This window comes from Leuresthes tenuis, unplaced genomic scaffold (genome assembly GCF_036924035.1).
Source record: "Leuresthes tenuis unplaced genomic scaffold, fLeuTen1.0.hap1 SCAF_23, whole genome shotgun sequence".
In the NCBI taxonomy this organism is placed as follows: Eukaryota; Metazoa; Chordata; class Actinopteri; order Atheriniformes; family Atherinopsidae; genus Leuresthes; species Leuresthes tenuis.
The window spans coordinates 13,926,567-13,952,803 of record NW_027325377.1 but is presented as its reverse complement, the minus strand read 5'-3'; the positions used below and the strand labels follow the sequence as shown (position 1 = coordinate 13,952,803).

Genomic DNA, 26,237 nt, shown 5'->3' with positions numbered 1-26,237 from the left:
ATCGCATGTTATTCTCCTCACTTTAGACACTTGGGTGAGGTGAAATGCATCGGAAAGCATTTCCAAAGAACATACCGTGACTGAAAGAGATGAGAAGCTGCACAGAGGCGGATTGAGAACATACAGGAATGCGTGGACGACTGCTATCCCGTGTGTTTCGATTTGATTAGCTGTAATTCTGTTAAACTCCGGAATTTCTACAGCAGGGACAAAGGGAGGTTTTCATCCCGACATCATGGTCATGTGTTTTTTCCACATGCAGCGCATGTCCCACTTATGTCCTCTCAGCTCATGGCTCCCATTTGCTGATGGATCGTGTTCCCTTTTTTTTTCCCAGCAGAGAAAACCTCGTGTTCTTCCCTTCATTTTCTCATGAAGGTCTCTTCCCCAGCTTGCCTTCCCTGTGTGTTCCAATGCTACAGCTAGCTTCATGTAGATCATGAGGTGAAAGAATAAAAACCTCAAACAAACATCTTTTTGGAGTTACAATGTACTTTTAACATGTGACTTACCCCACTTGGATGTACAGTTAACCTATTGTTAGAAAGTGTTGAGCCACCCCTCATTTCTTTCAAGATAATTGGAAATACATAGACAGTTGATTGAAACTTCTGCAAACATAAAAGTATTTACAGTATATGTGGTTAAGGAGTTAAAACCTATTAAGAATTTAGTTTAAAAGTGTTTGGTATGAGCAGCTTTATTATTAAACACAGCCTGAATCCTCTTTGGCAAGTTTTCTAGCAGCCTTCAGGAATAGTTCTCTTCTTTGGCTGTTGGGTGCCTTTTTTGCAGTTCTCACACTGCTTCAATGATGTTGAGGTCCAGTCTCAAGGGAGGATTGACTACTCCATAAAATTTGGCATATATCTCAGCCTTCTCTCCCCGTTTCCCTTCCTTAAAAATGGCTTCTTGACACCCGCCCCGTCTATGGAGACCATTTCTGATAAGGCTCCAGCGAACAGCAGATGGATCAACCGAAGGTCCAAATGCATCCCCTCAGGTCTTTGCTGGATTTATTTTTTTTTCTTCTCCTGTTTCTTAAGGACATCAGTTTCAGATACCGTCCATCTGTCAAAATGAGTGAAAAAGCTACCAATGTTCAAATAAAAGCTTTTTATGGACCTTCAGAAAGCCTGGAGAACCATTGCCCGAGACAACTTTAAAAGATGATTAGAAAGTCTGGCTGCTTGGAAGCAAAATCTAAAGAACTGAGGGGTGGCTCAATACTTTTGCACCTTATTGCAAACATAAGAGTAATTTCATGGTAATCCGTCTTATGTGATTGTCATGGTATCACCATTTAAAATACTTCAAAATATCTTATTTATTGACATCTAAATGATTTCGCACTTTCTAACCTCAAATTCTTCAAACATCACAGTTTTGCGATAGGAAATAACTTGGATTACTTGCGACTAAATCTACTGCAACTGTTCCAATATGTGGGATAGAAAATACCAGCAGCGCTTTCATTTGTTTCATATTTTAACATGACTTCAATCCCCGATGATATAAGGCCAGGCGGTGCACTTTTACCCCTCTCAGTCTCCCTCCATTGACTTTTTGTGTAGTCTATTACCCAGATGCTCTTGTGACGAGACGGTTTCTCATTAATCAGTGTCATCGGCTCTCACGGCGTGGGCCTGCGGGGGTGGACGAGGAAGCCATTGCACTTCCAACCACCCTTCTCTTTCATCCTCTGATGTGTTTTGCATCACCAGTTGCGTCTGCATCTGCCCTGGAGTGAAGGATTTAAGAATAATGGGTGTTGTTGGAATTAGACAGGCCTATCTGTGCCCTCTTACGCAGCCGGCGAGGAGGTGGACAGGTTGAACCAGATAGCGCTTCTGGAGACGACACTTTGTATTTACATGAACACGCCTCTTGAGCAGGCTGTTTAGCTTGTGAGAGGTGCTTGTGGTAATCTTTTGACTTTTATGTTTGTATCAGTGGGTTTAACAGCACTACCTTCCAGTGTCGGATGTAAGACTCAGCTTTTGCGCCAGCTCTTTAACTTAACTCCACAACATGGACTTTTAAAATGTCTTATTCTTACAGATTCATTCTGGATATTTTAAGGTTTGAAATTTGACTCCGTTGTCTGTTCTGGCTTTGCTGCTTCCCGTGGCAACTCCCTCGTTGACAGTCACAGCCCCTGACAATATCAGTCTTGACAAATATTAGCTGAGGTCATTCAGCATGAATGTTAAGTGGAACTAACAGTTTAACGTCTCTGTTGAGCCTTATCAGGCTTTGAAGCATGAAAAGATGGTGAAGAGAGAGCATCAGGAAAAATGGAGCAGGACCTCTGCCCTTGACTTTCCACTCTTGCTCCAGCTGTGAAGACTAGACTAGGGTCTGTGTCTGGGAAATATGTGACCCCCTCACCTCCTTCGACTGTGTGATAAGTACTATTCTGTTACGAAACCGTAAGGTTCTTGAAGTTCTATCACGCGTCCAGGGTGCAGGAGGCTCAGCCCTCGGAAATAATCACGTGTCTGATATTTAAGCAAACAGGAGCACAGGGTTTCCGACTGCAATAAGAACAAGGAGAAAGACTCACAATAACGTTTGAGGAGAGCATGCGCTTGCCAAGTGAGTACACAGTCCACCATTTACAGAGACAACCCAAATGTATAGCCTACCAAGGATTCTCTTTATGACCAGCCCTTCGTTTCCCCTTCCTGACCCCCTTCCAGGCATGAAAGGACACAAATCATGAACCCAGCAGCTGAAAGGGTCTTGTGACGGACAGCATAGGGTTGTCATGAGAAATGTCTGTGTATCTGTGTGTCGAGAGGGTGGAAAGAAAGGACCACAGGGTTTTAAATGGAGGCATAAAAGACGTCTCGTCTAATCTACTAGGAAAACCGTCGCCACTACTAATGCATATTTTAATTCATTCAATTTAAATTTGACCATTGTCATGCAGACCTTGATCCAAATGTCACTTAAAAGAAAATTGTGTTCGAATGATCACACGAAATACAAAATCAGGCATTCCCTGCAGCGTTTCGGTGGAATAAAGATCACATTGGATGGAAATTTGCAATTTTTTATTTTTTTTTCCAATCAGTATCGCTGCATAGCTTAAAAGAATGTTATATTCAACAGTCCCATTTGCAAAATGCTAATTCTTGTGAGGCTTGTACAAAGCAATCACAGCATCTTAACCTGGTTTTCTAGTTTTAAGACAAATGCATTTCTCACAAAATTCCCCCAAAAAGGATTTACCCATATTTTTTTCTGCCAAAATCATTATTTGTAGTATTTTACTTTTATAGCCGCCAGAAATTCTGCAACATCTTGGTGGGTTTGATTGGAATCTATAAGAGCTTCACAGACAGTCAATTCAGTTTGGATCAATTGCAGCTTAAATATGTAGTCAAACAAAAATTGCATCTTAACCATTATATAGAAGGTAGATAACACCCTCTGGCAAATCCTGGCTTGTACAGATGATCAAACCGATACGGCGGAGTAATCTTCGAAGTGAAAAAGAAGTGAAGAGAGATCAGGGGAGGGAGCAGAGTGAAAATTGACATTGGCAGACTGGGAGAGGAGACATACAGGGAGAAAGGCGTGAAAGAAGGGATAGGAGCGATTGCTTGACACAGCACAACTCCCCGGACAGACATCTGGTTTGATTTGAATTGTGACTTATCTGGTGGGGAGATTAAGAGAAAATGAGAGTGGGGGGGATCTGTAGTGGTGGTGGTGAGTTTTTATTCTTTCTAACCAGGAGAGATGGCCTCTCACTCTCCACTGTGAGAATGATACACGTAGAAAGGGGAAATGAATCGACAGCAGAGGACAAAGTCCTCCGTCAGTTTTTATGTTTCTGTTCATAATGTTATTATTTAGACTGCAAACATACACCGTATGTGTGATATATGATGTGATAGAGTCGTCTTCACGCATCACCAGCTGCAACATTGTTTTATGCTGCTTTCTGTGTGTGTGTCTGCGTGTGTGTGTGGTGTCATAATGATGAATGTCTTTTCTCTGCTGGGGCTCAGGAGCAGTTGTCTATGGCTGACACTGCTGTGTGTAGGTGGTGATGTATCGCGACTGTATGTCTGAGGTCTCTGCGTGGTTGTGTGTGCATAGCAGAGGTGTGGTTGTGTATCAGTTGGCGTCCATATGGTTACACGATGGGGTCAACGAGCATCCTCAGATGGTGTAATTGAAAAGCGTGTGCATTTGTGCGTCTCATCCGTGTGCGTTGGTACTCCCTTCATAAACTGGCATTCATTGGGTCATCCAGTCTAGTTTTTCATCTAACATTTCCCTCCAAATTCACTTTATTTGAATAATATCATTTAAAATCAAAGCATGAAGTGTTCACCTTTCTTTTTGTAGATTATATTTTGTCACAGATTCATGATGTAGCAGATAGTTAATTATAAAGGTCTAATTTTTTCAGCAAATGCAGTAATTATCAATTTACTTGGTAAGCATGCTAACATCTGGTGCTGCGTAAACAAAGCCTCTAGTTGGTCTCTGTTCAGTAACTTAATGGGATTCTTTAATGGGCAGATATAGAATGAAAGACAGATGTAGCCTCTGGCTGCAAAAAGTGAAGGCAATACAAAAGTGCCTTAAACCGGAATTCTGTCCGACGGCCAGCGGGGGGGCATCTCTTCTAGTTCTAAAAAGGATGACTGCACATGGTAAAAACAAACTATTTATTTTAAGAGTATCAGGTAGATTTGGAGCCCTTGTTTTGATTAAATTCCCTCCAACCATTTTCTATACCCGCTTAATCCAACTCAGGGGCGCCTTGCCCAGCTGTGATTGGGTGAGAGTTTACTATTGTTTCTCAATATATTGCATAACTTTGTTTCTTTTTAGCAAAAACATTGTTTTGATCACATTCAACCCAGCATTTTGAAACTCTTTTCATGACAAGTCAGTTTCGGGTGGTGGATGTTGTAGGATTCCTATTTGGGAGCCATGTAAGAATCCAAGCTGCATCGGGATTGGGACCCCGCAGGTCAACACGAATCTTGCGGTATCAGGCACTTTGAATGTAAAAAGAAACTCCGAAACCTGTAATAATGGCTCTTTATTTAGCTAGCTTTAACAAAAGTGTTGGAATTAAGAAGCTGAGGAAGACTAAAGCATATAGCTATTTGACTGCGTCATAAACACTAAAGGCGTAATGATCGTTAGGGGATAGTTTGACCCATTCATTTATGTGTTACGTGCTTTGAGAGTTAACTACCAGTTTTCTCCTGTGTTCTTGTACGTTAATGAAAGAAAGTATGTGTACAGCTAGGTTTTCTGCTCGCACTCTCCGAGAATACACAATATAAATGTTTGGCGTTTGGCGTCTTTCTTTTTTCACTGTTGCATTTTGCCGTTGTAAACAGCAGCATGTTTGATAGATGGTAAATAAAAAGGGGGCTGCATTGGATTTGGAGCCTGCAGGACCTGTGGTAATGGTCCGAAATCCAGCAGGAGCAAGACTGGAGCTGGGCTCTGCTGCCCAACTCTGCTATTAATCTCCTCCGAAAAACTCCTCAGAGCACGTCTCTCTAAATACAATTTCCTGTGCAAACGCAGGTATAGTCATCAATCCAGCTACCCACTGCAGTCTTGGTGTCACAGCTTTGGGTGTTTACCATGCATGTAGATGAAACACAACATGAGCAAACAAGGGGCAAACATAATGGGACAATGTAGAGCAACCCTGTGAAGCTGATCACTGGTAACATTTTGGATGACTTCTATAAACTTTGCTACGAAAACCTTGGAACCTTCCAAATACACTCATTACGGGCACGGCAGTTTAAGCACTGCTGTCTGAGAATGGGTCAACCAAAATGCTAAACTTCAGGCTTCAAGACAATCCAAATCCAAATATCCGAGTCTGTAATGTAGCCTGTGTTTTCTCCCTGGCTTTATCTCATTAAAGATGATGGAACACAGAAATATTTTCCTGGATTTGTTTGTCCAGGAATCAGTCCTATGCCCATGGATCCCAATATTTATCTGAGATTCTGGGCAACTTGGAGAACATGTTTTGTTGTCTCGTCTGAATTAAAACCACATTGGAGGAAAGACACTGAGTAACATATGCCAGTTGAAATAGAGGGTGGCTACAAGATGGAGCTGGACTTTAGCTCATGCTCACAACCTTTTAGAGAAAGGAATTTTGATTAGCCACTTCCTACTCTGACCTTTAAGTGCCACACGCCAGCAGAAGGCTGCAGCATTTGATATGTCTGAACTGACACTCGCTGCGCATGTCGTACTGTAAAAGGAAATATTCTAGACTCAAAAGCCAGAGAGTCAGCAAAGATGCAATGCTGTCTGTGTACTCTTTTGTACTGAGTCTTCATCTTAACAGACTTATGTTCTTTCTGTTCATCAGATCATTTTTCTGGTAGTTTTTACTGGTCTGGAATCTTTTGGTGCACTTGAGCATCTACATCTACCTGCCATGATTCCTGTACATTATACAAGCGTGTTAGCCTGCAGCTCATTGGGTGCATGTTTAAAAAAATAAAAAAAACACGCACAACTACACTCGCTTTACTTTATGTACTGTGCTGTGCAAAAGAGTCCTTTGTGTGTGATTGAATGCGTGAATAATGCCAAGTTGTGTGCGTCTGCTTTCTGAGAAGAGCGTTTCATCACTGGGCCTTGAAACTAATGAAGCACAGGTTTTCAGTACTGCATGCACACATTTCCATTTATGTAAATCCCCCAAAAATATACACCAAGACAGTTCCCATGTTGTTCGCATCAAGCCCCTGAGCTGTAGAGATGGGCAGAAAAATAACCTTGAATGAATCTTAAATGGCTACGAAAACCAAGTTTATTTGAATCTCTCCTTTGCAGCATCCCCTGCTCCCTCTGTCTTTTTCTCTCAGTCATTTGCTCCCTTTCTTCGTTTCCTTGTCAATTGTCAGTCATTGCATTTGGACTGTGCGGCGGCATTGCTCTGCCTTGCCAGAGGGAGAGCTTACCTCATGCATGTCTCGGTGGATTTCTCTACCCCTTCTTCCCCCATCGCTCACTTTATCCCTCTTTGGCCTGCATCTTCCACTCTTTCTCTCTACACTCCCACTCTCTCCTTCTCCATTCAAGCGTGCTAAATGCTTTACCTCTGTCAACTCTTGAGTCTGAGAGGAGCTCATTATTGTGAAGAAGGAGAGGAATTTGGGATTAGGAGCAGCATTTGTGGACTGAGGCTCTTGTTCAGTTAAAAGAGCCATCAGTATACACAGAGGAAAAGATTCACCTGCATTAGTTGGCATTAGTATTCACTAATCACTGGTATTGAGGGTTTTTCTTGTGACATCTTTATATTATGATTTATTGTGATTTATCATTTTCCTGCAGACACTGTTTTGAAGACAATGGAGACACTATCCTCCCTCAACATTTTTTACATAAACTGTTGCATCAAGATTATATAGACATGCAGAAAACAGCCATCATTGAAGTAGAGATCACATATATGATGTTGTGAGCGGACTACACACAAAGAACTTTTGCCCCAGTTGCAGAAATCTGCACGATAGGTTTACAAAAAGGGAGAAAAAGAACAGATAATTGACTTTTTTTTTCCCCCAGACTTTTTATATACATACAAACATGTTACTCTGACTTAAATTGGACTCTTTTAGGTTTTTTGCTAAGTTCCCACCCCGGGCTCATACCTGGAACTACCGAGTTGGTTCACGTTTACAAAAAAAAGTGCTCAAAAGTTGTACAATGACGCTGTTTTCTTACTCCTTTCTCTATTGCATTGTAACTTTTAGTGGTGCTGGAGATGTGTTGCTACCTGGTGTTGCTACATTTGGGTTTTGGATGGCATTAATCCCTGGACTTCATCCAAGCTTTGCCAGTGCAAGGCTCATTTTGCAAAATGTCTTCTCCATTTTTATACTACACATTGTGACACTGTTGCATTGAAATGTCCAAGTGGAGCTATAACATCTCCTCCAATACCCTTTTAAAGTGAAAAGAAGTCATTCTGTTTCAAGTATGCATCTGGCGATGTCTAAACCTACCCATAAAACATTTGAAAGCAAAAGTAACTACATCTTGAAAAACTCTGAAAATCAAAGAATGGATCAATGTTTCCGCCAGAGATATAAACTTAATTCTCTGAGATGAAAGCATTTCTTTGTTCTGCAATGCCAATGTCTCAGAACCTGAGACAGGTTAGTGTAAAAGTTTGCGAAATGACTAATGGCATTGTTTTTGTGCTACTGGCATGGGCTTTTTACACATTACATGCCACCACTATGTGCTAAGTTGTTTGAAAGGTCAAAGATATTTTATGTTGGGTCATATAGTATCTAAAGGTGGTCGAAAGGTCTTTCACACTCAATACCCCACCTGTTGAATGCCAAAACCCACTATCATTGGGAGACCTGTGTGTTTGGTCAAGCTGCTAATAACAGATTTTTCCCTCCCTTTTGTTTGTATCTTGAAATGCTGAGGAAAACACATCACATTTTGGCTTCCCAGTTCCTGGTATGTACTCCCACTGATAATTTAACGTCTCTCTTATGCAGACTGCACACACTGGCCTTTCGCATACATTTGCCGGGTTGTTTAGCTTGCATGAGTGCAACTGTTGGACCACGTGAGAGCCAGGCCGGTGACATTAGACGGCACTGAAACTTCAAGGGTCTGATCACATGGCATTCAAAGCTCACTGAAAGGTCAGCACCACCTGCTATCAGCGTGCAAAACGTCTCCTGCAGTACACTCTTTGCTTTTCAACGAGATCATTTGCCGTGTCCTTTTCGGGTTTTGTCTGACTCTTTGGTGCTAATTGGTTCTTTTTTTTTGTGGCATCTTTAACTCCTCTAATGGTGCGACCAGCAATATGAAGTCTTACATTTATTGCTGGTTTAGTTCAACTAGGTGGCACTCATTAGAATTAATGGTAATTGACATTTGAATCACTTCTTGCTGCTTAAGGAGGTAAATGGAATAGGCAGGCAAACTTTAAAGCGACAAAGTAAAATCATTTTAAGTGGCTGGGTTGCAGGTTGAATCAGTGTTGTGTCATGTGTGAATAAGATGCCAAAATTTTAAAAGTTATTACAATAATAACATGTTGTAATGCTAGCAGGGAGAACAGAAAGTAACTTTGATTAGCAGGTGATTGAATGAGAATTCACAGGCTCCTGGGCCTCGATGGTAGTGTATACAACGGAAAAATATTTTTATGGGGTCAAACTGCCCATGAGTGTCCCATTTCTACTAATAATGCAAGCATCTTGCATAAGTAAAAAGATTGTTTTTTGCTGATGAATTTGGCCTTTAAGAAGTTCTGGTAATAGCCTCTTTTTAAAAAGGAAAAATACGGCTGCAGTGATTCATTCCGTGTAGAAAGAGCTGCTCACCCACTTGATAAAAGCATGGTTGTCTTGGAAGCTCTTTTATTTGTGGCAACACAAAATTCAGGGACTTTCTCATTGGTGATGAAATATTCAAATAGAAGATGAACTATTAAGACAATCCATTAGCCTCTGTGAACCTCTGGCCTAACCTTATAATTGAATCTTAACAAACCACCAGCCGTGCATGAGGGATTAATCGAAGTTTTCCACCCAAAGTGTGGGGCGCTGCCCAGCCTCAACCACAGAGTGCAGACCATGCTTCTACACATAAATCTGTTTATCTTGTCTCCTCTCCTCAGTCTGACTCTGTTCATTTCCATCACCCCCATCTGTTTTATATGGGCGCTGCAGAACATGCACGTGGGCACACATGCGCACACACCAAAGAAAACGTATCCATTCACAGTTGCAGAGCTGTCAGGTCTAACCTTGACTCGCGCTTATAATGAATTGTAATGCAAAGAGGAGGGCGGGGGGCACAAACAGGATGTCGGAGAGCTGCTGCTCATGTCTGCCCAAGCTGCCTCTTTCTTCCCTGTGGAAGAAATCTCTCCATTACAGGTTTTTTGTTTGTTTTTTTTCCCCATCTCCTCTCAAACAGACCACAATAGTAACAGCTCCTCTTCTTGTTTTTCTTTGCTCTGCTCACTTTCCAGGAGTGTTGAAGCAAAATACAGTTTTGGGAGATTACTCACTGTGATCTAATAATGTCAACACAGACACCTGAAGCCTTCATATGTCACTGGAAGCTCTTGAGTTGTATGCTAATGCTAGTAGGTCATTTGCATTGCATCAAATGTGAAGCTACACCAGCTGCCAACCTAGACCAAAATTAATCTTTAATAATCCTCTCAAGTTTAGGTAAGTTTTCTGACAGACTTGGAAAAATGCACATGTAGGTGTGTCATGAGAAGCTGCTGTAAATTTCAAGCATTATTTGTTTGGGTTTTTTTCTTTAAAGCCAATAATAGCTAAACTAAAACCAGTCTTGAGCGTTGCAGGTGCTTCATACCCAAATGTTAGCGTTTAGATGACAATTTTTGGGTGTCATTTGCAGCATGATTCTAGCCAAGAGTGGCATGGAGACCAAACCTTTTTTCTTCCAGATTTCAAAAGTTTTGTGGACCTGGTCCAGTTTAGTTTAAAATTCGATAACCTGGGTATCATCATCTGCTAAAATCTCTCTGAATCGTACACAATCGGGCCTCTCAAGTTACAATTTCAGCTCGGTGTGAGATTTGCCAAGAGGGTGGCCGTCATGTCGCAAAAAAATGCATCAAAATTCCTAATGAAGCTGTTTATTTTTCTGTTTCTGTTCTCAGAAAACAAAATGGGTCTCTGATCACCCAGAGAGAAAGTCAGAAGTGACAGAATGTCTCCCATCTTTTCTCAGAAAGTCCACAGTGGGGAGAGCAAGGGGAATTTTTGTCCTAAAAGTCGTTAGATTTGCCTCTCTGCTGTGGAAGCTTTAAAAGTAGCTAAATGTGGCTACATATACCGGTTTTTCCTGTTTTTTGTTTGTTTTTTCAAATTCAGGCTTGTTTTCAGACAAATTAGTTTGGCTTCTTGAGCTATGACCGCATGAAACCTGAAATCAGCTGCTTAGATCATTGCTTAACAGAAGAACAGCAACTGAACTAGCAGAGTTGTACAGACGGAGAGAGATCACAAGCGACAACTCATAATAGTTTGATAAAGTTTGCATCTTTGGGACTCAAGGTATGTCCGCTTGGAATCTGTGACACGAAAGTATTTGCAGAGCTTTATAAAGCCGGGCAAACGGGTCTTCAGTGGGCACCAAGCCTGCAGTCAGCACCACAGTAGTGATAGATGAATGTGTTCCACATAGCAAAGTGATCGATGGGAGTATTGTTGGGAGGGGCATTCAGAGTTGCTGTTATTGTATTTGGGAAAGCTAAAGGGAGACGGGGTTGCTGAGGAGAGCTTGACGGGTTTATTGAGAAGCGTGATCTAGTGCACCGCCCCGGGACTCTTAGATGTAGTTTGTGAGGGCAGGCAAAGAAGGAGGGTTTGAGTGAGAAAGAGCAGAGTTAGTGACGGCAAATGGATGGAAGTGGAGGAAGTGTGCCTCAGAGGAGAGCAGAGAGGGAGGAAACAGAGGCAGGAAGTGATGATGGTGCAGAGGTGGGAATAAATGTGTAGGTTATCTGTTGATGTTTATCTGCTGTGTCCTGAGGGCTTGTGCAGTCATAACAGTGATCTAATCTGCACCTCTGTAGAGCACACACACACACACACACGCTCACCCTCGCTCTCAGTGCCCATGCCACTAATCATCCATTTAAACCAACATCTATCTGCCCTTCATCCAGTCCATCCATTCAGCCCACATTTCCACTTTTTAATTTATCCGTTCCTTTATAACACAGAATTCCTTCCATCCCTCAGTCCATGCTTCCACTCCTACACTCCAGTGCAATCCAATTGGCCTCATCTCTTTCCTCACTCCTCTTCACTCTCCTACCCCCCCCAAGCCCATTTACCTTCTACTGCCTTAGGGCTCAATGGACTTTTAAAGGCAGATACAGATGCCAAGCATTTCAGATGGGAGCTGCTGACTGCTGATACTTTTTGCTGATATTCAATATCTTTGCCAATTTCATGGTTTAAGAAAAAAATATATTTATAATGCATCAAAAGATGTGCACAGCCTGCCAGTTTTAGCTTCAGTGTTTTGGGTAGGGCATGCAAAGCTGTCAGCATTGTCCTTATCAGTTCTGTCCCTAGGGAGCCTTTATCCTGTGACTTTTTTTCAGGCGAATTTAATTGAATTCACCTTTTTTATATGCCATCAAATCTCACCAGTTGTGCACATCCTTAGAAATGAACGTCACGCGTGCAAACACTGCAATACATAGGTGACTTACTTTTGACGTTTCAGTGTTTTCTGTCGTCAATTTCTCGCGCCGTACTCAGTTCAGGGACCTCACATACCATCTGCGATTCCTTACGATCAACAAAATGCTAATCTATTCACTTGTGCTTCTGCTTACATCCTTTGAATCTGGCTCTTTGCCCATTTGTGGAATGCTCTGGTAACAAGCGTACTACATAGGCAAGTATGTGAGCAGTCACGCTGAGAACGGAGACGGTTGCTTATGTGAACTCGAGGTGAAACGCCAACTGTATTTTCAGCCTTAAGGCACGACTTGTCTCATTTTCCCTCTGTTTCACACAGACTGTATGTAAAATGATAGATGTAGCAACCAGATCTGAGACATTATGCCAAATGGGTGAGTGCCTTTATAAAGCAATACCATCAATGGTCATTAGTCCCTGTAGCCCCTGGCTCCTATTGAATATCTTTTAAAAAGCCAGAAATTTATTTTATAAAATGCTACTCTGGTATGCTTGAGGTTCTTCAGAAAATAATTCCATAATTAAGATATTAGGCCTCAATTATATACTTTAAATGAGCTTCAAAAGAATCACTTCTAAGTCCACCTTTTTTCTCCCAATATTGTTAGAGCCGACTCCAACAAGACCAGAATGCCAACAGCTAAATGCCAGCCTCAGTATTTCTAAAAGGTAGTTTAGAAACAATGGATGATGCAACCATAGCTCAATATAATCCCTATTGCTGGTGATGTTAAGGCGTCAAATAGCCATAAAAATGAAAATAATGGGTTCATTGGTTTTGCTTAATGACATCACTATTGGGTGCAGTAAGTCACGATGAATAGCTTTTCCGCTATAAAGGTGTGTAGGAGAATAGGAAGGTGCTTCGTTCTGTAAACACAGCTGTACTTTTGCTCTTTTAACTGACCAGAGGAGCAGTAACATGTGGATACTTCAGGTGCAACTGGGATCATAACTTGGGACAAACTCGGAGGTGAAAAGTATCAATTTTGCATTGCAAGCATAACTTGGATAATTACAAACATTCTTCACTTTATGTCTAAAATGCTCCATTTTTGCTCTTGTCTCCTTCAAGGCCACTTACTCAAAATATCAAATTTGCACAGATTGGTCTGTTGATCAGTCAAAGGTGGGCCAAAAATAGCCACTATGAAGCTACAATGGAATGCCATTAAGTAAAGGATGAAAAGACTTGGACCATAAATTACGCTTCTTAGAGAGCTCAGAAGCAGTAGTGTCTGTGGGAGATAGTAACTCCTTTTGGTGTTGACTCTGCATCTTAGCAGACACTTTTTTATTCACAGAAAGCTATATAACACACTGGAAGAAAAATAAATCAAATAAGCCAAGTATGATCTTTCAAATCATTAGTTTGTCTGTATGAATGATTCATTTCTGGTGTCTAGTTAGCGTCACAAGCTCTATAGGATTGTAAATAAGTCACAATCTCAAGCGTAAATTGCTCTGATCTGCCAAAATAAGGCGTCTTGTATTCACTGATGTCTTTGTCCGGTGAAGTTAGAAGCCTGTGTGGAGCTTTGCTTGTTCTCTGTAGTGCTGTATTGGTATCATATGTACTCTATATGCCTGGGTGTATATATACGATTGGTGATAGTGGTAGATAAGTGGAGCCATAAAGTGTGTGAGGATTTAGAGGAGATGCTGTAGTGTACATAATGAGACCATCCCTGCTGCCTGGGGAAATTGTGTAGGACAGAAAGATCATGAAAAAATTGTTGTTTTTTCTTTTTTACATTAGCTGCTCACCTTCTTTGCATTCACCTCAGGGAGATTGTAGAGCATTTCCTGTGTTTAGATGAATGTTTGAGTAAACAGGCAGCCATAATAGAGCAGTGAAGCATGCAGAAACCAATACTCTCTCCTCCATTTACACCCCCACCCTCATCTTCAGAACAAGCAAGGCTAAACTGTGCTGGAGGATTGAGTTCAGCAATTTGGGATTTCTTTTTGTGAGATTGTTTGTGCAGATTTCAGCTTTATCCTCTGTGGAAGCTACTATCCTCAGTGTGTGTCTTTGCCCCTTGGGAACCGGCTTTGGGCGGACGTATCAGCCGTTGCTCCCCATTTCGCCTTTGAGAGGGGTTGAGGTGTCATGTGATGATAATAGCTTGCTAAAATTGACGAGCACTTCTCACTCTGCTGAACAGCCAAGTCCATTTTCGAAGAAGTGAGAAAACAGTGATTCAACTTCTTCAAACACCGTCACTTAGGCGAGAGCTCTGTAATTTGTCACTGAGAACACGAAACCTGAGGTGTCTTTTGAGCCATTGATTCCTGTTGGCCTAAGCTTTTTCCGCAGCGAGAGGGAACATGATGAAAAAAAACAAGGCCATTTCTGTGGATGAAACACAAACATCTGGTGCACTTTAGCTTCTCTCTGATAGATGTTGTAATACTTGTGTGTGCATGGATGTGTGAGCTAAGCATGCCCATGAGCATCGCTGCTCTACCATGCATGCAAGTACTTCTAACAGCATGTCTCTATATTCCATAATAACACACCCTCAAGGCCTCTTAGTCCCTATGGAAGGTTAAGGAGGGATGGAGGATGATGCTGCTGCTAACGTGGCTTCACTCCACCAAAGTGCCGCTGATCAAACAGGCTGGATGGCTTTGGCTGAGGGGAAAAACCGAAAGCACCACTGGAAAGACATTAACAAGAGCTGGAAAGAACCTTAACGGAGCATCATGGCAATCTCGGCTGCTTGGCTCATTTCCCTCAACACAGATCTATTTTACAGTGTCCCAGACCATTTCCCACCCGGAATGCCTAGTGTGTGATCTCTCTGCATGTTTGCATGTGTGTGTGATCAAGCCCTCCCTTAAGTAAGTCTAATTTGTATAATTGAAAACAGTCATCTGATGAGTAGTTCAGAGATTGGGCATACAGGAGCGGTACTAAGATATCACGCAGGGATGCATAAGTTAACACCTTAGCAGGTTTAGTCCCAGGGCTGTTATGTTATGAAGCATGACCTTTCCAAATTAATTTTTTTACTTGTTCAAATATAGATTATTACAAGCATATTTGGCTCAAAAGTAAAGTTGTTTAAGTCGGGTGATATCCATCTACATTTTCAGAAACTGTTGGAACAATGGAAGCTTTTGAAAACTTTGATGGATTAGTTCAAAACAGTTCATCAAGCTTAACCACAGCTGTTCTGTTTGTCCCTTGACCTACTGAAGGCACCATTTAGAGAGTGCAGGTTTCACTCAGCTGCAGAAAATATGTCTAATTTTTTTCTTTTCTGCCAGCCGTAGTGATTTAAACCCAATCTATGCAGCGACTTGCCCCCAGTTATCAAAGCTGCTGCTTGATAAGAGCACCAAATCCATTTTTCAACTAAACATGAGGGCATGATTTTTGTTTTCACATTCTATAGCTGTGCTTTGATGGAGTAATCTGTCAGGTGATTTGCTTATACAGCGGCTGAGCAATTGAGGAAAGCGCTAAAGGCCACCAGGGTGGAGAGGTAGATTCCCCCCGCCAAGATTGAACATGTCTAAACTTGATGTTCTGGAAGACTCTGTGTTCAAGCTCCTGCTAAAAACAGCACATATTGCCAACTCGTCCTCCAACTGAAATGGTCTTAGAAGTCATTGGTTCACACTCTTAATATGACAGGCAGGGTTCAGTGCTGCACTTTGAGCCATCGGCCTTAGATAGAGACCAACATATGTTCCATTGATAACACAGCAACACTTTATTAAAACACTTTTGTCACTTCCTGGTTGGGTTTGGGCAATAACATTCCTTTGTCAAAGTTTGGAACTTTCAATCTACAATAAACCACAAGACATTCAAAGCTCATTTTGGTGCGTTACAAATGTACAATGCAGTAAGAGCTCATAAATCTAAATAAAAGTCTAAAACTGCATAACCTACCCACCTTTTTTTGTTGAATGTTCCTTGGGAATCCCTAAGTGAAAATCATTTTTTAATAGCATCTTGATGAGCTTTTATTATCATTGTCTTTTTGCTCCTCATTTCTTTGCAAGTGAAAAAGTGCTTCCAGTATTGTGAGGTCTTTGTCATTTAATCAGCCAGCGCTTATTTCCTCCCTTTGGTCACGTTTGGTCCGAAGTATTTATGACTTGTTGTGTGTAGATGTTGACAATGAGCCGTTTTATTCGTACAGCAATCCCACAACGATCCAACACAGTTATACGCAATTACACGTGCTGGAATGATAATGATCCTGTGGCTGAAGTGTCTGATATTGCAGCAGAAAAAATGTCCATAAGGTTTGAAACTGTGTCTATCAAGCAGCTATTACAAACAGATTACGCATGCAAATCACCATCTGGGGGAGGGGGGGTTATAGACCATAAATCCAAGGCTATTTGACAAATGTCCAACCCTTTATATGTACACAGTGTGTTTGTGCAGGAGTGCACAGCCCTCTGGACACATTGTGATGCTGTTTGGACGGCTGCCCTCATTCTGATGTCCCTATCGACTTCCTGGCCTACATGGCCAAGCACGGGCCTGTTTTCCACTGCAGGTCGATGCAGACGTGGTGCTGAGGGGACAGCCCGAGGCTTAAACACAAACACCCCACCACACACACACACACACACACACACACACACACACACACACACACACACAGACTCAGCACTTAAACACTTACAAGCATGGAAACACAATAGTATCCCCATGGGTTAAGTGTGTTCCTAGAAAGACTTCCGGAATAGATGAGGGACTAATCTCTATAGGGCATGCTGCTGTGTTTTAATGGGATATCCAGTTAAGTGCATTTTAATCCACATGTGTGATATAGGTAGTTATTAGGCATCAACTACTGTTAGTTTTTGCAGTCAGTGCTAATCTACCCAAAAAACATATTTCATGGATTTATTCAGCCTCACTCTTGCAAATGTTTAGTAGGAGTGCCTGTTTGTAGGGTTTAAGAAGATGTGACGTGCTGTTTGTGGAGGACTGCAGGTGAGCATTCTTGAATTTGCGGCATCTGCAATGGATTCAATCGCTCAACCCAGAGTCACGGCCAAAAGCAACTCCGGCAGCACAACCCTCCCCTCTGCTATTGAGCCATATGTTCCTGAATATTTCCAAAACAATCATTGCTCTGCAAATAAGTCATTAATGTTGCTACTTCCACTGAAGCGTTGGGACTATGAGGAAGCAGCAGTCAAACACAGACAGAGCAAACATAAGATATTTATAGCAAAAACAAACAGAGATGATCATCTTCACTCCCAAAGGTTCAGCCTCAACCTTATCACTGCACTGAAGTAAAGGCTTACTGCCATGTTTTAATATTGCATTTTCCAAACAACATAAGAAAGCATGTATAGATTTCTGACTTTACAAGAAGCACTTAAAACACCACGTAGCATCACCTACTTTGCAGAAAACTGTTTGACAGGTTAAACTTCTTAAATTACTGACCATAATATTTTTCAAGAGCTTAAAAGCATGTCAAATCAGGTCATTAAGAGTCAAAAGTGTAGAACTCTGGAGTCTTTGCAAGTCATGTTCAAGGACCAATTATAGAAATTGAACATAATGAGTGTGACTTTACCTTCTGCTCTGCCACAAGGGACCACATTTATATAAAAAAAAATAAATAAACATAACAGTGTAATTTGAAACTCGATTGAAAATAGTTATTTTTCCTATTTCACGAGAGAAATGTATGTCTTTTGATTGGGAGTTTATTGGATATTTTTTGAGCTGGCACCTAGTGGTTGTCACTGGCGATGCGCTTTCAGGCACCTTCTTGTTGGCTACGTCTGTAATATATGCTGTTTTTTACAGGAAAAAAAAATCCAATGTCTAAGAGGTTTTTCAAATGTGAATACACCTGCTAATAAAATTTTTATTTAAATTCTTTCCCACTGCCAGTAGTAGGGTGTTTATCTTTGGCGCTCTGAGGGTTACATTGCAGTCAGAACCAGTCAAGAAATGACCACGTACTCTCAGATGACAAGCCCGTAACTATGACAACAGGAAAGCTGGCTTTAAACCATATCCCGGATGCTGTGGGGGACCATACTTTTTAATTAGCACAACTCTCTGAGGTAATTAGGCTAGATTGTTCTGTTCGAATCATAGTGGGACTGAGAATGAACAGCTTAGCTGTCTTACAGATGATAAAATTGATCGATCTTGTCTCTTTCCTCTCAAGTTGTTGCAGTTCGTTTAGACTAGAGCCTCCACATTAGACATTATAATCAGTAAAAAGTGAGCTGTGCCTACTCTTTTTGCCCCGACCACAACACCAATGCCAGTCTGAGTCGAATTTGAGAAATAACCATGACTGCTGCAGAGTAATTTGACACTTCACTGAATGCTGATTGAATACTTTCCAATTGCACTTAAAAGCCACATTTATTTTTTATTTTTTACAAGTATATAAAAGGCTTTAAATGCAGTTTTCTGGTCATACTTGTCAAAATAGTGTCAACCTTTTCCAGCCACAGTCAAGTTAATAGCATCTCTATGACATAAACGGCTATTTCCTAGATTGAAAACTCTCCTCAAGGGACACAGTAGAAAACACACAACTGTTTACTCAGACTAACGCTCGTCATGATGAGTAAACCAAACTCTCTGTGGAAAACTGCTGAAGTGCCACTTCAAAAAGCATACAGCCAAACAGAGGGTGATTACTTGGTATTTCAAAGATAGACTTTTGGGTGAAGTGTTCCTTTAGCTGTTGAATTATCAACATTCACAACCCATTTTCTTAAAGCTGTGCTGCCCAGCCCCTGAAGAATAAGATGCAGACTGATGGGCATTAAAGCGTTGCCTTTTCTTCCTCTTTTCTCCTGCACTCCTTTCTCCTCCCTCCTTCCGATCTCTCTTCACCCTAACAGCTTGACTAGTTATTACTACTTAAAGTACTGCACTTGCTCGCAGGGAGGTTTCTGGTTTTGTATGTGTGTACGATTAAAGTGGGCGAGCATGCTGTTGGTGTGATGGCTCTCATGCGCATTTCAAAAGCTGCAGTCGCTTCTCTAAAGTTCAAGCTATTACATTTTCCAACCGGTTGCCATTTGCCGTGCATGCTCTGGTTGTGTATGGGTTGGCTTACTTCAATGTGCATCTGTGTTTCTTTATTTAATGCATGTCTCTCTGCTTAAAGTCATATACTGTACAATGCACATAACGATTTATAGCCAAGTACAGGGAACGGAGCTGCTCAGCATATGACTAATTTCGGTGTTAAGTATAAATTGAAATGCTAATTTATATTGAATAAGGTCAGCCTGAAAATTCCATTTCTCTTTTCATATTCTACGTATTGATTATTCTTATCATTTGTATTATTAGTTACGAACATGAACAACATGCTCCTATTTTGATTGATTACTCATTTTTGCGATAAGTGCAAAACATAAAGTAGCTCTTTCCATTTAAAGTGATTTCACAGTTTGAAAATGATCTAAACTGTCACTGTCCTTGTTGAGCAGACCATAGTGGATCTCACCGTAAACTCGGCTCTAAAGTCAGCATTTTAAATGCAGTAATACAGCACTGGGTCAGTGTACTGTGGGCAGTCGGAGTGATTTGTTTGGCGTACTGCAGTAGATGTGTACATGACTGGAATGTGTTCGAGCAGCAGGTTTGTGTCAGGCAGGAGTAGAGTTACATACTAACATTGCCCCCGTATGTGCTGTTAAAGGCCAGCACAGATAATTTTGGATTCAACCTGCCAATAGACAGTATTTTAATTTTATGTCCTTGCAACAGATATGTGAGAAAATGTCATGTAAACAAGCTCTGAGATGCTAGGATCGTGTTGTCAGGGTGCAGCATGAAGGCCACGTTACAGTACAGCTCTCCCCTGAAACTCAGGATGGTTATGGTGCAGCAGATTTGACTTTTGCCTGCACTCATGTGGAATTTATGAATCAAACGCCGTACTGTAGTAGAAATGAATCAATTTTCAGATTTCTGATTGAAAAGTGGTACAAAATGCCACGACGTATACTCACCCCAAGGACAAAATTTGAACTGAAATAAACTTGTGATTTGTTTTTGTGATTCTTATTCCACTGTGATGAAATTCTTCTTTAAATGAATTCTGACTTATTGAAGCTGCACAATGCATCGGCTTTATTTCGAGAAAAATGCAAACGTTATCGCATGTAAGACGAAAGGCATGAGAACTGACACACTCTGTCAGGTTCTCTTATAAACCTTTTTAATTAAGGTCTAGCTTGCAGCCAGTGCCTCATCTCAAACCACCTTTTTTCATTTCAACAGCTGCAGACATGACTCTTGGTTTGGAAATCTGGCTTCAGAGTAAAACCACCAACTATTTGCAGCCATTGCATCTACTTGGTAAAGTTTGGGGAACACACTCTCCTAGGTTAGTTTAGGCAATAAAACGGCCTATTAAGGATAATGAATATATGCTAATTAGATTTAAAATGTACCTACGGCTTCTTAATGTTTGGCACATTGGATAATGACATGGAAATACCATGTGTCTTTTGTGTTTTTATTTGATGTGTAGATGTTTTTCCACACTCATTCTTTGAGCTAAGCTAAAGCAATCACGCATAGGATCTCTGGACTGAACATACCAAGACTGCTATTTAATTTTTTTGTCTTTGCGAGTCACCAAATCACCACCTAATTATTTTTTTTTGGTCCGATGTTGTTCCTGTCTCTTTAAGAGGTGCAGCATTGGAGGAACTTTTGCTAGTTAGCGCTCAGGGTTGAGTTCAGTGTTTGCTCGGATGGTCTGGTTGAGCTGACGAGGGGTTTTGGGGATACAGAACTGGGTCTGTAGGGGGCTGTGAATTTTAAGGGAATGTGTAGCTGTGTGTTCGCATGTCTGAGTGTGTATGTGTGGTGTGTGTCAGCGAGCAGAATAGGCTGCCAGATCTGCCATAGCTGCCATAGGCCTGACAGGATGACAGCTGTCACCAAGGAAATGGGGAGAGGAGGAGGAGAGAGGAAAGATGCTGCCTCAGGGGGACACACGCTCTCCTTCTCAGTCAAGGCCTGCAAGTCATGTGTATGTGGGGGGAATTTTATCATAGTTGTGTGTGCAGCCATGTTTGTTTGTGCACCAGCGAATGGCTGCAGCTCGGGTATAATTGGTTTGTGTTTCAGTAATGTACACACTTATCTTCTCATCAGCAATTACAGTATGTGTATTGAAAATGAACAATGGGACAGCGATTGTATGTGTTTACAAGGTGTGTGTGTGAGTGTGTGCGTACATGCTTCCCCTGTGTGTGTCTTTGTGTGTGTTCTATTTGATGAGTTTGGTCTGCTTCATTAGTTTATATTGTAAAATCAATGTTGGCCATTGTAGTGCAACATGCCTATGTTCTTGTACTCTGCAATATGCTGGAGTGTTTGTGTGCCCGGTAATAGTGACCCTGAGAGTCTGACATGGAGAGGAGGAGCCCTCTAAGTGACCTGCAAGGCAGACCCATCCATCAACTCTTTCCCCTCTCAATCCTTTTGCTCTTCTCTGTCGGGCTATTACAGCAATCACAGCTCTTAAAGCTGCAGCGAGGACCTCTCTGTGTCAATGGATGAGCAAGTGTGTGTTTGTGAGTGTCTCTTGAATGCTTCTTTCCCCTTTCGGTGCATCATGAGGTTATGTGTATTTAACCCAGGCAGGCTGGCCCTGCTCAGCCTAATGGTTTTAGTAAGATCGGGAGGAAAGTGAGCCAAAGTGAAAACAAGAGAGGGGGGTGAAGGCAGATGAGTGGACACAAAAGGAGGGTTGCTAAGTGCAGAGAGGCCAAGGAGGCAACTTACCTCAGCTTATTTTTCATTTCCTTTTTTTAGCCTTAGCAGTTGTTGTGGTCCAAAATTCTAATTAAGGTGGCCTTTAACAGGTATCAGTCACTGCAGTTTCTACAGTTGCCATGGATACGGGTATGTTCATAAATGACAAGCTCCTCCACAGGAGGGACTTTTGAGGCTGAGCTGAAGCACAACAGAGAGGGAAAAGGAGGCGACTGCTAATTGTTTTCATTCAACTTGGCAGGCCAAATGCATCTTTTTAAGATCAACAAGTTTTAGGGGAAAGTCTGTCATTTCCAATACAAACTGGGGTTTTAATGTCTTATGTTTCTAGTTTCTTCTTAGGCTTGGAAATAAATGTATTTGGTTGGCTTTAAGTTTTCCAGAAAGCCGTGAAGTTTTGGAATAATATACAAAACCTTTGGTTTGAATTAGAATCATGCTAAGACACATGTTCATGATATTATTTTCTTGGTCTACTAGACCATGTTTAAATGTATGAACTGTTTTTAAAAGCCTACTTAAGGACCCTTTCTAGAAAAAAAAAACACTCTCCTATGCTCTCCCTCTCAGGAAACAGTCCTTGGTAATATTAAAGAAACACAGTAAAAGATTGAGGTTATAATGCTGAGAAATGAGACTCTGCATGAACTGCCTTTGGAGGTTCATAGAATTGGGGGAATTGCTTTCACACTAAAGAAAAGCTTCTGAGCATGTCGATATCAGTAACTTTTCCTGGCTTGTTTCTCAAATCATTATTTGTGAGCTTGTTAGACTTTAAGCTGGTCTTTTTTTCACGAGGATGTTGACAGCAGCTGCAGGGATTTTACCAGGACACTGGGACATGTCCTCATTCGCAGCCGGACATCTTGCACTCCAATAAAACTCATTTCGATGGGATACCTCAAGCAAAAGCTCTTTGAGCTCAGGTATTCAATCAGTAATTTAATATCAAAGAAATGGCCTCCAAAAAGTCTCACATCGCATTAATTCAAATCTTGACGCTCAGATTTTCAGCTAAGGGAGGCAATCAAGCGTGGCTGTGGATATTAAATTTACAGTCCAAATCACTGGAATAACAGTGTAAATAATGTGTTACGGTGCACTCAGGCGATGTGTGGAATGAATTTTCATTTTGCATTATTTGACCTCTGACCATGTTTGCGTGCAGGCTGTTCAAGGTAACTCAAATCATCTAGTATCTTTGAGGAAAGGAAATGATTATCACAGATCAGGAATTCACATCTTTTTTTTTTTTTTTTTTTTTTATGTGAACCACTGTGTTTTGCTTTTTTTAAGACAAGTGTCTGCAACGTGGAGCCCTCCTCAAATGGGATGAAATGAGGAAGCGCATATCATGGTTAGGTGTCACTGGGCAATCTTTTTGCTGCTGCTAAAGCATAGGACCAATATTGTCTCTTATATCCACTATAACAGACTTAAAAAAAAACATCAATGTACACGGAAATGACTACAATGACATTTCAATCGTTTTACCATTAAAACCAACGTTTACTGTTTGGTTAAAAATGTTAGAAAGGCCTTGAGAAGGACAGACTCCACTGTGAACCAGCAAGTTGGGGTCAGATAGTGCAAGCTGCCTCGCCACAGTATTTGTTTCGGAAGGTACCAATCAGAATCAGGATCACGTTTCATTCACACACTGTGTTGCATTCTGCATAGGGGTGAGGCTCCTCGGAGAGGGAGGGGTTAAAAACTGATGATTAATCAGGGAGCTTGCAGTGCGCGAGTGTGTGTATGTGTGCACATGTTACCGTATGTGTGAGCTGGGTGAATGGGGGTCTGGCATCCAAGCAGCAAGGTAATGAGTGGAGCCACAGTGTGCGTGGACCTCTAGCCTCTGCAGTGGAGAGAAGGGGGGGGTGCATGAGTTGAATACAAAAAGATGCTGTTTCTGCCGCTGATGGCTCTGTTGGTTATGGATGAAACAGCCCCGGCCTCTTTTAGAATCATCCCAGCAATTCACTCTGGGAAGCTGGATTCATTTCTCTCATCAGCACACAGGTTTGGGCTTAATTTTATGCATCTCATCACAAATACATGTAGCTTCATCCCCCAAAGGTACGACAAGGATTTTTTATTTTTTTATTTTGTTTTGTTATTGGTTTGAAAACAAATGATTAGAGGAAATACGGACATTCTCCGTACAATAGCGCAATCCTGTGACTTGTACTGGCTTTTCGAGAAGCTATATAACTATATCTGAGACACCATTTCACTGTCAATGGAGGGAAATTTACAGATATTATTGCCATTATCTCGGGAGATAGAGCTCCTGTCTCTTAACCCTAACCCTGTTTAGCAACGTAATGAAAATCAGGGAAAGAATTTTTTATTTTTTTTTACTTCAGATTAGCCTTTTTATAGATTAGGTGTCTGCCTAGAACTAAATACCAATTGTACAATAATGACCTCTCTCTGAAGAATGTTGGTCAGAGTTGTGTCACAGGTTAGCCTGGACTATTAGTCAAAAACATGTCCCAATCCAAAAACCTTTACTGGCAGCATTTGTGGCACTTTGTTGCCAGTAAATCCACAATGTCAGTAATAACAGTAGTTGTTATTGCTCTGAAACCTTTTGAATTGAGTAATTAAGCTGACAATTCAGCAGCCTGCTATTGTATATATCGATAGTGTAAGACATTCAATGAGTCCTACTTGGCTTTGTGAAAGAAGTACATGAGTGGGTTAAGTCGACAGAGTTTGTGGGGAGATGTGTCACATTTGTGGATGAAATGTGGAACAGACAAAGTGTGCCTGAATAGAAAGGGTTATCTTCAGTTTCTATCTAAATGTTACAAAGAAGAGCGGCCACTAGCCACTCCTCCATCCCATCTCACCCCATTTCATCATGAGTCATTGCTTTTTAGAAGATTGCTAGATGGAGACCAAGCAGGAAAGCGGGACACTGTATGTCATTAGTCGGTATTCACAACAGCTAGGGTCAAATGGGAAGTTTGAGATCAGGTAAGCGTGAGCACCCAAGGGGATATGTGGTGTTATTAACTCCCCTGCCTGTTCTGATCCGTTCCCACTTGACATTAGCGGGAGAAAATGACATGCTTTTAGCGGTGGCTGCTCCTATAAGAGGGTTACCTCTGTCATTTAGAGGCAAGGGCTGGTGGGAGCTGACAGGAGCCTTAGTTCTCAAGAATAACCTGGTTTAGAAGATGGAAGGGAAGGTGATGGTGGGAGGATGAGGTACTGGTTTTTGTGGTCTTCCTTTCAAAAGGAGAAGATGTACTACAAATGTTTGGCATTTTAAAAAGAACAGTGTGACTTCTTTTGACTTTCTTTCTGGGTCAGTGTATGAATACAGTTTTCATTTGGATACTCCAGCTTAACCAAGGCCTCACCATCTTGTCAGAGCTTTTTTTTTTTTTTTTTTTTTTTTTGTTACCCTGAAGCTAATGCTAATTGTGTCCTTAAAGGTGTGTTGTAGAGCCTCGTCACCTAAAAATGCAAGCTGAGAGTTACTGCTGGATCTTTCACTACCCAGAAATCCCAGGGAAGATTGTTGCTGGTAAATGTCAGGAAGGATGTTTTGCTTTAACCCAGCTGGTTTATAGTAATAATAAAAAAATGATCTGTAGGTCTCTTAAAATGAGCTATCACTGAGGTGATGTTTTGTTCTATTCCTTAGTTTAACTGTCTTAAACCAAAAGTCGAATTCAGCATCCTTAGATTTACCTGTCGAGTGTATCATCCTCGTCCTCATTCATCTCTCCTTTCCTTCTGTGTTTCTCAGTGTGGAACACACCACTTCAATCAATCGTGGCCCTAATTAGGCCCCTGCCTCACCTCACCCTGTGTAATGATGGCGCAGCCACATAAAAAGCTTCCTCCTTGTTTCCCTCCACTTCAGAAGCTCTCTCCCCGCCGACAATCCCACCGTGATTTAGCGGCAGGTCTTTAGGTTTGTTTGTCCCCTGTTTTGTTTAGTCATTAAAGTTGTCAGACTCTGTTTGGATCAAAGTAGCGTCAGGAGCAGCACGAATTAACGTCCTAAATATTAGTGGCGACACCTCATTAATGGGATGTAACGTGTCAGATGGGAGGCGTGAAACTAACATGAGGGGAGTCTTTGTTTTGGATGTGGCTGTATATTTTGCTAGCTGTAGAGCCCTGGCAGCAGCATTATGTTATGTCGGATTGTGGTTTTGGTCAGCGGAGGGATGCAATGCAGTTGGCAGCAG

General features: G+C 41.4%; 1 protein-coding gene across 19 annotated transcripts in view; it reads left to right on the top strand.

Moving 5' to 3' along the window:
* Positions 1-26,237, top strand: part of celf2 (cugbp, Elav-like family member 2) — a 216,429-nt gene that overhangs the window by 78,959 nt on the left and 111,233 nt on the right. The window lies entirely within an intron of this gene.